The following is a 15661-nucleotide window of genomic DNA, read 5'->3' on the forward strand; positions in this document are numbered from 1 at the left end:
GACAACAAATAAAAGTTTCAATCCACAAATTGTTTATTTTTTGGAGTACATAATATATTTAATTTTTCTCAGACATATTAAAAGAAACATTTGGAAATGGTTAAAAAGACAATAAGTTTTACTGAGAAACATATCCTCAGAGAACCATATTTCCGTTTAATTGGATGTAGTTGCTTCAAGGTTTATACAAAAACAAACAAGAGATTCAATCCACAAATGGTACAGTGTTTTGAGTCAGAATAGATATTAACTTCTCATGCACGTTAAAACAAACATTTCAAAGGATTAAAAATGCAATAATAATTTCACTGGGCAACAAGTCCTCAGAATTATACAGAACCAAACTTTCGCAAAGCTAAATAAATATTAAGCAGAGATCTCAGTAATCTGGTGTAAGTAAAATCTGTTTCTTTTATTACAAGAAGAAAAAAGTAAATATAGCGAAAATATATAATTATTTATTTTAAAATTGAAGCACCCGAGTGATAATGTTGTTAGTTATTCTATCATTTTCCTAAAGGTTCTCTCTACGATTCAGCCCCTGGTTGGGTGAGTGGTACGTTGACAAACTTAAACACTAAAATCTGGGTTCGAATCCCTGCCGTAGCCACATCGCAGTTAATACATTGCGCTAAAAAAAACACCCTCATCATCATCTGTCTGTATTTCATTTTGAATCCAGCACGTATATCTGAATAAAAACATTGTAAACCCCTGATATAAACATTGTGATATCTTTGCTACGGAATGTTAATTAATGCTTATATGTATGGTATATATATATATATATGAAGCGGGCCCGGCATGGCCATGTGGTTAGGGCGCTCGACTCGCATTCTGAGGGTCGCGGGTTCGAATCCCTGTCCCACCGAACATGCTCGCCCTTTCAGCCGTGTGGGCGTTATAATGTTATGGTGAATGCCACTATTCATTGGTAAAAGAGTAGCTCAGGAGTTGGCGGTGGGAGGTGATGACAAGAAGGGAAGAATAATATTAAACAGGTATGTAAAACTAACTCTTATATATGGTATATAATGATATGAAGACTCTCTTCAGCACATCGAAAAAAACAAGATATAAAATCCAAATTAATGTAATTGAAAATATTAAGTGTATTAAGGATATTCTTTTCAGAAATGGAAAATTAATCCGATGCTCTGATTGATTAACTAAACTATTCGTTGGTAAAAGAGTAGCTCAAGAGTTGGCGGTGGGCGGTGATGACTAGCTGCCTTCCCAGTACTCGTATTTCGACTTTCGTCCTATTATACCAATATAGAATTTATAATAATAATGTAAATCAATATCCATTTAAGGAAGGGAATGTTTGATGAGTCATATTTTTGCTAAATGTTAACCCACTGTGAGTTATTTCCATTATGGATAACGCACAGCAACAACGCTCTCATGTAAAATGTGCATATGCCGCTGTAATCAACGAGAGTGATAGCCTTATATGATTGGTTATGACACGTTAGACCCTGTGACTTCAGCAAAACAAATCTCGAAATAAATCCAACTTAACACGTAAATATTTTCTACGTATAAAACCTTACGTGATTTAGAAATAAATAGGAATCCTCCTTAAAGAACTGAGACTTGATATTTTAGGTACAATTACATTTCGAGAGTGATTATCGGGAATTTTTTATTTTTATTTTTCTGTTAATTCAGTTGTCACTCATCTATTTTCTAATTAATTCGTTAACTGAATGTTACACGTTTTACACTATCCACAACCATACAAAGGCTATTGCTCTCAACGATTTGCCCCTAGTCCGGTAAGTCTAAGGACTTATAACGCTAAAATCGGGTTTCGATACCCGCAATGGGCAAAGGACAGCTAGTTCATTACGTGGCTTTGTGCTTAGCAATAAACAAACAAATCTAAACGATTATATTAGATAACATACATCTAAACTAGAAATAAAGTTGTACTTTCTTTTCAAAGATCTATTGTTTCATAATTGTACAGTGAACGTCGTCTGCTATAATTACCGCTACACATAAACTTAAAAGGGCAGAGCGAGGAAACGTAACACAAACGGGCGACAAGCGGCCGGGCAGATGGTCTGGGACAGTAGTTTCATGGTAATTAACAATATAAGTTGTCAGTAAGTTGCTCAACTTAAAGAAACAGTCCAGCATAATAAAGAATATTTCCATTATTAAAAGCTATTATGGAAATGAAAAGAGAATAAATAAATCTAGTTCAAAAGAAGTGTTTCTAGTGATACTTATATATAAAACTTTAACCTTGACTTGTTAGTTGTATAAAAACAAACGAATCGTACTATTCAAGTCATCAGGGAATAGACTATATCATCGACTTAATGAAATAAAATCACATTTTGTGCAAATACCAGACTAATTAGAAAATTGCTGGAAATCAGGACAAAAAATTATGGTGTGAGTTGAGATAAACTTAATTATCTTTGTGCTAGTGTTGAATCCTGGTTAACAAAATACCGAGTAAATAGACTAATTTGGACAATTCGTGTTGTCGGTAGTCTGGAAATAATACAAGCCTCTTAGAAAATACAATAAACTAAAGCGCGACGAATGTAACGTGGAAAGAAAATGGAAGTTTAAGGAACTACAAAAACATATACTTGAACAATTTTACAAATATTATTACTTCATAACAGAAAGGACCCTACATTTATTAACAGATTCTTTACAAAAGAAGGCAAATAAAGATTCATTTCTAAAAACGTTTTTTTTTATTAATTCATCTGATGGATAACAATCTTGTTATACGTATGGGGAAGAAAACGTGGGCCCATACATGTAACAATCATTTAGTTAATGCTCAAAGCGCTTGTGTAACAGATGTGTCATGCTACGAGTGATTCCATTGGACCTCCTTACTCCTTGCTTTTTTTTTTTGTTGTTGTTATTTCTATAAATAAAAATTACAAAATACCTTCACGGGCTTTAAAAGGGATTCAAACAAATCCATTTTCAAACAAAGGTGTCTTTGTAAATAAAGGGCGGATGTCGATAAGGGCCCAAAGTGACAGGTGCGACACATCACTTACGTATAATATAATTACCCTACGTTATAATTCCAAGATGACGGACTAGATGCAAAATAAAATATATTCTTTGGGTAATGTATTATTTCGGTTCTGTAACTCGTATCCGGCAAGAATTATTTGTTCTCATGGAAATCCTAATCAACAACATTTAGAGTCATTCCTTTAGTTATTCTTTGTTTGGTGACGTCATACCTTTTAGAATGGTGTCATTGATCTAGCCACCAGCAAGACGCTGACGATGTATTCATCTGAGCTCGTTCCCATCATAGCTTCGCAATCAAAGCATCTAGGTTGGAAACTGTAATTGTTGCTCTTTTTTATGTAGATTTACATATCATAGATAATAATGCCATCCTAAATCTTAAACATTTGCAGATATATTCTGAGCAAGTGACTTGTGAGCTTCGAAAGGAAACCCCTTCTTGATATATGTTGGAACCCAAGGCACTTTAACACAAAATTATCCATACTGGTCTTTTTGGCACCCTAGCTTACTCCATGTGCGATTGTCACAGGTGGTTCATATAAAGCTAGCCTTTGATTGGATATTCATTCGTGGTATTAGTGTTATGTAATTGCCAATGTCTCAAAACAAACAACAGAAAATTTGTGATGAAACAGCATGTAACTGTCAGGTCTCAAAAGAAATAACAGAAAATTTCTAACCAATTGTCACCAGGAGTCTACTAGACAACAGAGTTGTACATTGTAGGTGTGAATAAATAAAGAAAATCTGCCTGTCTCTTCATATCAATTCCTCACTGAAATCCTTTTGATTTACACTCCGACACACCATCACCAAAATCAATTGCTTCCTGCACTTAAGCCCCGGATCCTTCACATAACCAAGCATGTAAAAACCTAAGGGAATAGCTCTTTGGCAACTCCACCAAGATTGTAACAGTCATCATTTTACTTAGAGTTACAGGATTGTCAAAATCTAAGTCTTGTACCCGCTGATGATTACATTTTCTCACGATCTTACACCATCTACTCCCAAGTGGTACAACAGTGTCTCAGCCTACAAATAATTATATCTGTACTTCTCTCTAATGCTTACACATTGTTTCTCTTATATTGCTACACAACAAATGTTTGTTGTATGATATCTTTTTTTTTTGGGCATTCGCAGTTTGATGTTTTATGGGTTGAATAAGAAAGGAACAGGTAGCCGCAAATCTGTGGATTCCTGGTCTTCGGTGAATGCTCCCATCTGTTGACATGGTGATACCTTGGGCCACATCCTGAATACCCACAGCCTCGTTTCGTATTCATAAATAAGACATGTTTGGGCTTGGCAGAATAAACTTCTGGTTCCGTAATACATTTTGTGGGCACTTTTCAGGTATTTAGGTCCGAATTGTATTCTCAGCTAATCTGAGACAACTTACTTCAGAACCACATATATCCTTATTCTTAGTGTTTGTAGACGACTTCAAAGTCTTCAACAGCTCCCACCAAACCAGTGCTATTTGTCTACGTTAACGGAAGGGTCTCACAAGTCCAAGAATTAATCACACAGAGGTTTTTCACTTCCACTTATATATCTAGAGTGTTTTAACACAAAAATGTGTATTGACTCATACTGTTTACAGCCTATCTTTGCTTTAACAGCCAGATAAAAAAAACAGCACAGGGTCTTTATCTCAAATACACAGAGAAAGATGAGACTATCCGTGATAGGTATGGTCAGGAAACCCTTTCTGGTGTAAATGCTGCTTGGTTCAGCACACATCCAGGCCACTGACGTTACTGAGGCCTTTCATGGACACAGCAGTGATCAACCAGAACGTGATTTTCTTTAGAGTTGCGTATCTTCCAGCATGTCTCGCCATTTCCATTTACACTTCAAGACATCCAAGAAGCCAACCACATTATCATCAGTGTGATGTGCACAGCATGATTCTATGCAATTGCTGAAACTGCATTATTGTTATGTGATATGGTGCCCATTTCAGGCTCTTAAAAAATTGTAATTAATATAAAAGACCGATGTCTTTAAGTCTTAATAAATAAGGTTGCTACAAGAATAATGAAAACAACTTCCTTGAAGAAGCAACAGAAAACATTCAACCACGTGACACCAGTAGTGCATTCAACAACAGTTATACACTGTATGATTAAATGTAGAAAATATGTTTGTCTCTTTATACTAGTTTCTAGCTCAAATCACTTGTGTTTTACCCTCGGGCATGATATCGACAAATTCTACCAGGTACTGCCACCTGACCGACACCTAGCAAGTGTGCTCCCTCGGACTAGATGTGGGAATGAATTGCTTAGCAGGATTAGGCTTAAATAAAAAATTATCAAGGATATACTTACAGCAACAGATCGAGTTGTGAGACCTGTAGAATAGATTACGGGGGTAAGGGTGCACTACATACTAAATATTGGCTCCACTTAAGCAGGTTAGGTAATAAGATGTTGGGTGAAGCTCTAAACATAATTATTAAACATACTTTAAATTAAACGTGCATATTTATGATTGAGCATGGGTACTTGGGAATAAACAAAATGATAGGATAGTTAGGTAGAGTGTGAAGGTGTCTGGAAAACGAGATCCAGAGCATAAGTTAAATAACAGTTTTAAAGATAACTCTGCCAGATTAAGATAAACATAATATAAGATTTAGAATTAATGAATTAGGGGCAATGAGTTAAAAGGTGATTTGAGATTTCTAATAACTTGCTTTTGATTCAAGATAGAAATGTCCCTAAGAGAAAAAATGATAATAGGAAAGTTACAATCTAACTGGATGAAACAGTTTAGTTATAAATGACATTAGTTTACGAAGTTTAAATTGACAGATAGGTTGAATGACTTACAGAACTATAGAAAGGATAGAAATTTGTTTAAAAATAAATTAAAAAATTCAAAAGGGCTTGTGAAAAACAGCTGACTGATGATATTAAACCAACAGCAAGGAGTTTGCTTAAGTATGTTAAAGGTAAGCAAGATTTTAGAATGGGGATTGGGCCATTAAAGATTGCTGATGATAATGTTATTGTTGAAATGTTCTTTTCTGTTCTTAAAAGATAAGATACTAACAATATTCTTGACCCTGATCATTTTATGGGAAATATTACATATTAATCCTTTGGTGTTAAGTAGAAAGACTGAGAGATTAAAATAGACAAAGCATCAGGGTCATTCAAGGTTTCCCTATCGTTTTAAAGGAGTTCAAAGATCAGATATGCAAGTATCCCTCTTTCATTTTCGGTAACTCATTGGAGATGACGCAACTGCATGAAGATTGGAGAATTGGTTATGTTACTCCTACTTTTAAAGAGAGTGATAAGAGTTGAAGTAAACATAACAGGCCAATTAGTCTTATTCTTCTTGGGAAAATTCTAGACAAACTAATAAAAGAAGCTTTATAAAATCATCTAAAGAAATATGATACCATAAATGAAAGACAACATGGATTCACGGTAGGAAAATCCTGTCTTACTAATATTTTTGCGAGAAAGTTACTTATCACCTGGATGAAGAAAAGGGTGTGGACTTGGTGTACTCAGATTCTCAAAAAGCTTTTAATAATATGTCACACAAATGATTTACTAAACGAAATCATACTGACAGGAATTGGGAAAAGACTAGTTGACTGGATTGTAGGGTAGTCTGATGGCAGAAGGTAAATGGTTGTTATTAATGGAGTCTAGTCAAACTGGACCTGGGTTACTAGTGGAGAACCTCAGAGGTCAATGCTTGGGCCTTTGATTTCTTTAATTTAAATTAATAATATTGATTGGAGCATAAATAGTAAATTAGTACTTTGCTGATAACATGAAATTATTGGGTGTTTTTAGAGTATGACTTAGATCAAATGGTAACTTGGAAAATATTTGACAAACGGAATTTAATTATATTAAATGCAAAATAATGCATTTTGGTTATCATAATTTGAGTCACACGTTTAATATAGACGTGAAACAACTCAACAGTGTAGCTGAAGAAAATGATCTTGGCATAGTGGTGGATAAAATCATTCAAGCCATCTGTTGCTAGTAGTAAAGGTACAGAATTTTTAGAGTGTATTTATATACATATTTATTTATATTAAGTCAAAAGATGTAATTATTTCTATACAAATCACTAGTTAGGCCTCGTTTGAAATACTGTGTACAGTTTCGGTCTTCGTATCCAAGAATGGATACTAACTTATTGTAAAGGGTCGGGGAAGGACTACTAGAATGATTTCAGGGATGGAAGGGTTATCCTACAGGGATAGGTTAAGATTTCTCATTTTCTCTTGATAAAAGAAGGATAAGAATTGATCTGAATGAAGTTTTCATGATTATTCGGGAGATCAATAGGATAAATACCTCTGGTTTATTGGCACTGCATTATGAAACAGTACCAGAGGACCAATGGGTAAATTGAGATTTTGAAAGAGGTGGAAGGAATTCCCTTTTATGATCCATTTTGACATTCCAGTTAGATGACAGGAACAATAATAGCTTGAATCCTCAAGTAGCAAAAATCTATTCCAAACTGTTCCGCTCTACTTTAACTCCTGGAGAGAATGTTCTTCATAAATTAAAGGTTATTATAAGAGTAAAAATAACCCCATATTGCAAGCTTTCTTCGCCAGTTCATGTGATTTGAAGAAATATATTTATGTTCACACATTATTTGTTGTTTAATTACCTACTCGACATGTATATATTCAAAATGTCGTTACCATAAAAAGTTTAGGTATCTAAAATCTAGTGTCCTTGCCCTCCCTACTCCCCCTTCCCCACCCAAGAAAATAAAAAATGTAAACCTACTGTTCATCTTTCAGTAAATGATCGATTTTCCTCTTGAACTCCTGTATAAAGTTTTGATCTCCATCACTGTTGATGGCAACTCATTCCATAAGCTAAATACCCGATTAGAAAAGTAAGGCTGTCTTAACTGAAGCCTAGTCTATCTTTTCCAAATCTTAACTTGTGCCCAATTTATTAAATTATAGCCATTTTTTTTTATCCTATCATGTAATTAGTCATTTGCATGATTTGATTAACGCATATTGCCCCTATAATTATTACTATCTAACAAAACTGAAACCCATGGAAAGAGTCAATATACAATTGATGGGTAGGCCTAGTTACTAAAGAATGTACCTTGCCAAAAGTAAAACCTGACTAGTTCGCTTCTTTCGATGTAAAGTTATTTATGTACCAATTCTCTTAACCACTTGGTAATAGTTCTTCTGTGATTATTAATCAACACTGTTCAATGTAGCAACTGATTCGCCTTCGCTCTGCAACCAGACTGAAGCTCTGAGGTTTTTTATTCTTTTACCGATTCTGATAAAACCTTTACCTAATACAGAAGATATCAACCTCAAACTACCTTTCTTTTCATACTACTGTCTGATGGCAAAAAAATCTATTTATTATAAAAGGGTTTGAGATATCTGTTGTTTTGTCCAATCCTCTCCCGTCATACCACAGTCAGCAAAAGAAAACTGAGATTGGTTTTGATTTCTTTTTTGCTCTCCAGGAACCTCACAGGCGGGGGAAAAAAACTAGATAAAACGCACATGAACTAACTAGTGGCAGAAATATTTCCTATTTGTTAAACCCTTTCATTACAGAAAGGCACTAAAAGAAAAAAGAATAGCCACAATTCACTATAGAGAAGGAAGCCTAGATTAGCCAATCTATAACAGCAGGGTTACAGTTACCAATATGTATACGTTACAGCTGTATAACATTTAGATGTTTTAACACTGGGGCGTAAAGGTTATTAAACTTCATTTTAGTAAATCATTAGGTATTTTAGTATATATTTTTAAATATATACATAGCTCACAGCACAAAAGAAGTCTTTTCAAAAATCATATTTAAGCTCTAAGCTTTCGTTTGGTAGATCATTATCACACCACACGTTGACATGACAACCATTCTTTGAACAAACGGACTTCTAAAATTTCAACCTAAACAAATTTTGCAAAAAAAAACAAACAAAGTCCTCCCAGTGTCTTAGTGGTAAATCAGAAGTCTCAAAATACCGGGTTTCGATACCTGTGATGAACATAGCACGATAGCTCATTGTGTAGCTTTGCGCTTAGCAACAAATATATAAAAACAAAAGACATAACAGATTAAAATGTGGCTCGATTAAACGCACATTTTCTACATAGTCAACCACAATTATAACCAACCAGGTGAGCTTTGGTACAAAGCGAAAGGTTTAGGCGGCAGAAAACATAGGAGATGTCGTGGAGTTGACATATTACATATTATCGTTTGGTCTCACTCATGGGTTCTTAGAAATAACTAAACTTGATTTTTGAACTCTTCTCACAATTTTTGACAAACAACACATTTAGACTTTTCACGTAAACAGAATATAGAATACGTTTTTTTAAATGGGGGGGGGATTAAGGAGGGTACGGTGGCTCTCAAGTTCGACTGAACCGGTTTACTTGATAAATGATATTAATATGTTTTTAAATGTTATGCGTGTGTGGGGAAAGGAGGGTCAAAAGTGTTGGGAGGGGGTGGTCTCTCAGAATGGATCCAAGGTTTTCCATGAAAATTGAAACAGACATCGCTCAAAATAAGTATCTACATTTCGATATTCGAAATTTTTATATCGAGATACACAATCGTGGGAGGAGGGACTGAATAATTTGGATAGGGGGACTTCGGGAGTGACAGTCAGATTTACATTAAAATTAGCATGGACATGTAAACTTCTGTTTAATTTTTTTGGGTCTGCCCCCTCCCCCCATATGGTGATTAAGGGAATTTAGGGATCTCTCAAAATTGGCTCTAAGGATTAGTTGAAAACTGAAAAAGAACAAGGGTTTTAAACGTAGTTGTTATTTCACGTGAATTTGCTAGTCTCAGTTAAATTTAAAATATTATAGGTTACTTTTACATTCACGATATTGGATTTAAACAGGGTTCGTATAATTTACTGGAACACATATATTACAAAGGTATCAGTATTGCATTATGCATATATATACGTTAAAGCTTGGCTTATAAAACGTTTTATCAAAATAATCTTTGTGTACAAGGTCACGATACTGGAAACAAACAGACACAACCTCGCAGCACGAAGACAACCGCAATATATGTGCTAGACACAACGACCCGAATACGCGTGCACGGGTCACAACCTTGGGATAACGTCACCTTGAAGGTAGACGTCACATGACTGAAAAACAGCGACTTTCAGACAGTTTACCAGCTTCTTAGTATGGTTCAGATTCACGAAAAACCTTAGCCGCAAAAAAAGAAAAGAAAAAAAGAACAACAACTGCTGTCGTCGTCGTTATAACTTGTCGGTGATTAGTGCTTTTTTCTTTGCTTTTAATTTAGAAAATACCTTAGAAATGTAAAGCAGTAAAATATCACAAACAGGAAAAAACGTTTCTGAGTACAAGTACAATCAATGCGTGTTTTAAAAAAGTGTTAATAAAATCTGAATATCGGTAATACACACACGTATATATATAGACTTTACAAAAAAATTAACTTGGCTAAAGCACAAGACCCTGCTAATCAAGTTTAATATAACACTGTTTTCCCTCGGTTATCATAAATATGACAAACTAAGAGATCGGGAACAATCTGACTGTGTATTTAATATAGGTTTTTCGTATCATTTCGCTTCTAAGCACAGAAAGAAACATTTTCAGTTTACAAAAGTGGCAACTCCCCCAGTGACACAACGGTATGTCTAAAGACCTGTGACACTAAAAACCGGGTTTCGATACCCATGGTTCGCACAGCAAATATAGGCGATTATGTAGCTTTGTAATTAACAGCAAATAAAAAATAAATATAGACTAAATATATATATATATATATATATATATATTTCACAGGGAGCTAGTCAATCTACGTTCCATGAACAGTGTACAAACTTAAAAATTAAATCACTTCAGATTTCCTGTCACTTCGAAAATGTTATTGATATTCTTTAGGCTAGACATAATATGGTGGCCCTTCTGTATACCATTACCAATCGATATCCTTCCTATAATAAATGAGGCAAACTAAACAAAGTACTGAAGATTGAAATGTATTATTAGGTTACCTCGATGTAATGAAAACTGCAACAACTCGTTCTCCGCTTGCTTGAGGCTACGTTAATGACTAGATCAATAGCTATGAGTCAACCCAACCTTTTATACACAAAATGTTGTGAAAAACACGTTGACAATTATAAATCTATATTGCTTTTTTTTAGCAGTAGCTTAAATAACTGATATCCAAAATATTCGATAAATGTCTGTTATGAGAAAAATTTAACTTTTATATATATATATATATTTGTATTGAATCTTTATGTGCGTTCAAATACCTAGTCTTTCTATAACACTTTTGGTATACAGAGCTCTATTAACTGTAATTTAGTTTCTCTTGGCAGAATGTAAGCAAAAACATCGAATCTAGAAAACCCTTACAGCATTTATCTATTTCAAGAGCATCGTAGTCTACGTCAAAAAATGAGTGGTCGTAATCAGCATAGCAGCATGAGCAGTCATAAATTATATCAAAATACGGGTGGTCGTAATCAACATCAAAACATGAGCAGTCATAAGTTACATCAAAACATGAGCAGTCATAAATTACATCAAAACATGAATGGTCGTAATCAGCATCAAAACATGAGCAGCCATAAATTACATCAAAACATAAGTGGTCGTAATCAACATCAAAACATGAGCGGTCGTAATCAATCTCAAAATACGAGTTGTCGTAATCAACATCAAAACATTCAGCAGTCATAAATTACATCAAAACATGAGTGGTCGTAATCAACATCAAAACATGAGTGGTCGTAATCAACATCAAAACATGAGCAGTCATATATTACATCAAAACATGAGTGGTCGTAATCAATATCAAAACATGAGCAGTCATATATTACATCAAAACATGAGTGGTCGTAATCAATATCAAAACACGAGTAGTCGTAATCAACATCAAAACCTGAGCAGTCATAAATTACATCAAAACATGAGTGGTCGTAGTCTACATCAAAACATGAACAGTCGTAATCTATATCAAAATGTGAGCAGTCGTACTCTGCATAAAAATATGAATGGTCGTAACCTACGTCATAACATGAACTGTTGTAATATAGAACATACATGAGCAGTCGTAATCCACGTCAAAATACAGGCAGTCGTAATCCACGTCAAAACACAAACAGTCGTAATCCACGTCAAAACACAAACAGTCGTAATCCACGTCAAAACACAAGCAGTCGAAATCTAGATCAAAACGGTATAAATCCATTTCTCCTATCAAGGCAGAAAGCGATAAAACGTTCTATACAGCATAACATTTATACTAATAATTTCATTAGAAATACGTCGACTACCAACACTACGTATGTCTTCAACTTAACAACAGTAGAAAGTTGTGTGTTAAGTACAGCGTAATAAATACGGAAATAACGTCACAATTAAGTTTCAGTTATTAACGTGCTGATATGCCTACCAAACCATAACTAATGAAATATTTGACAGTCGTTTAATAAGCACATGGACATGAACAATAAGCACGTGGATATTAACATGTGTTGGGCATTTTCTATCAGCTTAGTTACTTTGAGTTTATTATTACATTTTCACTTTAGAAACGAGTTAAATTAAAACTAAACCTTAGCTATATATATAGCTTGTCACGACCAAACAGGAAAACTAACTTATATATAGCTTGTCACGACCAAACAGGAAAACTAATTTATATATAGCTTGTCACGACCAAACAGGAAAACTAATTTATATATAGCTTGTCACGACCAAACAGGAAAACTAATTTATATATAGCTTATCACGACCAAACAGGAAAACTAATTTATATATAGCTTGTCACGACCAAACAGGAAAACTAATTTATCAGCCATAATATATAGCTTGTCACGACCAAACAGGAAAACTAATTTATATATAGCTTGTCACGACCAAACAGGAAAACTAATTTATATATAGCTTGTCACGACCAAACAGGAAAACTAATTTATATATAGCTTGTCACGACCAAACAGGAAAACTAATTTATATATAGCTTGTCACGACCAAACAGGAAACTAATTTATATATAGCTTGTCACGACCAAACAGAAAAACTAATTTATCAGCCATAAAACTACTGGCAGCGGGAATCTGATAAAAAATCGTTCCAACTACAATCAACGTCAATAAAAAGATTCACAAATTTAAACATTACTGAAGAACTAGCTAATAAACTAAAGTGGGTGTAGGTTTATTGACACTTTTGTTACCTATTTTCACATGACCCAGTTCCCCTGTGGCTCAGCGGTACACGAGGCTTATAATGCTAGACATATGAGTTCGATTCTCGCAGCAAAAGCAGCGCATCTTCTTGTTATAATAATCAAAGCAAATGTACAACTTTTCTGTTTCCTGTTTATTTCACATTCTAAAGAAAGTCTTTTTTGTTGCTTTTTCCAGAACAAAACCAAAACCTTGTGAGGATTTCACAAAGGTTTAAAAAAGCATACGTTTACTTTAGATGTTAATTTTGTGACAAACCTCATCTAGTCGTCTAATCTAAATTTTTAATTAACATAGACGCAAAAAAAAAAAAGTACAATATCTTTAGGAAAACATCAGTTAGGGCCTGAACATTTCTAGGAAAACACCAATTTAAACTTTTATGGCGTTGTAAAGTTGTCAATCACATGACAAAAGCTAAATATAATGATTGGTTTTCTAGTTGCCAAGCTGTATAACAAGAAGTTCTGTGAGTACAACTGGCTTATTATTTTTAGTTCTAGAGCGGCATTTTTACACGGCCAATAATTTAATCTAATTAACCAGCTAATAGTGTAGAAGACGGCAAAAGAAGAAAGCTACGTTAGAGAATGAACATATACATACACACAACTGCTAATTATCCATTGTACTGTATATCCTGAACTTAAGTAATTAGCAACCTGAAATGGCGAACGATCTAGTTTAGCAAGCAATAAGTAAATAAATAAATGGGCTCATTATTTTGTAGTATAAACAGTTTATTTTCCCAGAAAGGACACCACACGGAGAACAAGCTAGTACAATATATATATATATATATAATTATGTAGTGTGGTACATAATTAGCTTTAAATTGGTTAATTTACAATTCCTATAATTCTGGTCAACAAATACAAACAGATGATGACCTGGCTATACTGGCATCATTACTGATGTACCTGTTCAACGTGATATTTAGCTAAAAATGGACTTGAGTATGGTTTCCTATGTCAACTACGTGGATTACACACTTCCGAACGAAATGCCGCCATAATAGCCGAGAGCTGTCACGTTCGACAGGGACAACGGGCCACAAGGCTAGACTACATTTGGAGATATGACAGCTTTTATTGATGACGATTAGCTGAAGTGTGAATGCATGCAAACCGCACAAACACAACACAAGTTCAAATTCTACTTAACATGGAAACCTTAAATTTGATATATTACACACAGTCGAGAATGTGGTGTATACTTACCCTTGTTACTCGGACAAAGAACTGCCCCAGCCCAGAAAGCAGCCCTGTGTCGGCTCCGACCAGCTACGTAACTTGTAAGCACGAACTGTATGGTGCTCGTGGGTATAACTAGAGAAATTAGAACGCTAATGTTTTGATACGTTTGTCAAACTTCCGTTGATGGCAGCACTGTTTTGTCTTAGTCAATTTCTAAGATGTCGACTGATGAGTAACCCCTTCTAAGATATAAATGACGGTACTTTACCTAAGTGCACACGGCAATGAGCTACTCAATACAAACTCGACACTTACATACTGATGCCTGTAACGCGCTGACCAAGAAGCGCACGCGCAAAGGAAACTGGCTCACTTCTACAAAGAGAAATGGATTTTAGTGATTAAACGTGTCGCCATCTAGTATTTTCAAACGAAGTATTATCAACATTTGATATAATTATTTTTCTATAAATGTTCATGATCTATTACATAGTTTATATATCGGTATATTTGTGGAATTAACACTTCCAAAATAATAATAAAAAAAAATACATTCTGTTAAACTAAATGTCTGATAATTAAAAGTTTATTTATTCTATAAATTTTAAATTGTACTATATTTTTTGTGCTAGATATTATCGAGTAGTATCACATCAGTACATGGAAAATCTAGCATCATAAAATATAATTAAAATAGACCGAATTCGCGAATTCGCGTTCAGTTACCATCTAAACAAAAATCACTTTCTGCACATTGAGGAATTATAAGTGTGATGGTCAAATAACACTGACAAGAGCATCCTAGGACTATGAGCGGTGTTGGGATATCTTTCTCTGTCCACCGTGGGGATCGAACGCCGAATTTTAGTGTAAATAGCCTTCAAACTTTTCCCTAGTCTATTGTTGTTATTATTTTTTATTTCTTAGTGCTTTAAGATTACATTTTGTTTTGTTTAGATGAGTTTATAAACTATGACAACAATACATCAACTTTTGTGAATCCTCGTAGCATAAGTATCAGCAGATATAATTTACAAAAGAAGTCGGCCTCAAAGGTCCTAAACCAACGACTAGGCTTGTGAACTTTTGGGTTAAAAGATATTGTTATTCCAAGCCTTAAACTACGTCGATCGTTAGTGAGACGTTTTTCATCATTTTTTTCTCTG

General features: G+C 34.4%; 1 protein-coding gene across 2 annotated transcripts in view; it reads right to left on the minus strand.

Annotated features, from left to right (window-relative positions):
- Positions 1–14774, minus strand: part of LOC111089330 (LIM domain transcription factor LMO4.2-like) — a 126753-nt gene extending 111979 nt beyond the window's left edge. For both annotated transcript variants that reach the window (XR_002613596.1, XM_022401639.1), the window contains exon 1: positions 14520–14774. The gene's annotated coding sequence lies outside the window, so the exon portion shown is untranslated. The remainder of the gene's footprint in view (positions 1–14519) is intronic.
- Between the last annotated feature and the right edge of the window lie 887 nt (positions 14775–15661).

Source organism: Limulus polyphemus, unplaced genomic scaffold (assembly GCF_000517525.1).
Source record: "Limulus polyphemus unplaced genomic scaffold, Limulus_polyphemus-2.1.2 Scaffold118, whole genome shotgun sequence".
NCBI classification, from domain to species: domain Eukaryota; kingdom Metazoa; phylum Arthropoda; class Merostomata; order Xiphosura; family Limulidae; genus Limulus; species Limulus polyphemus.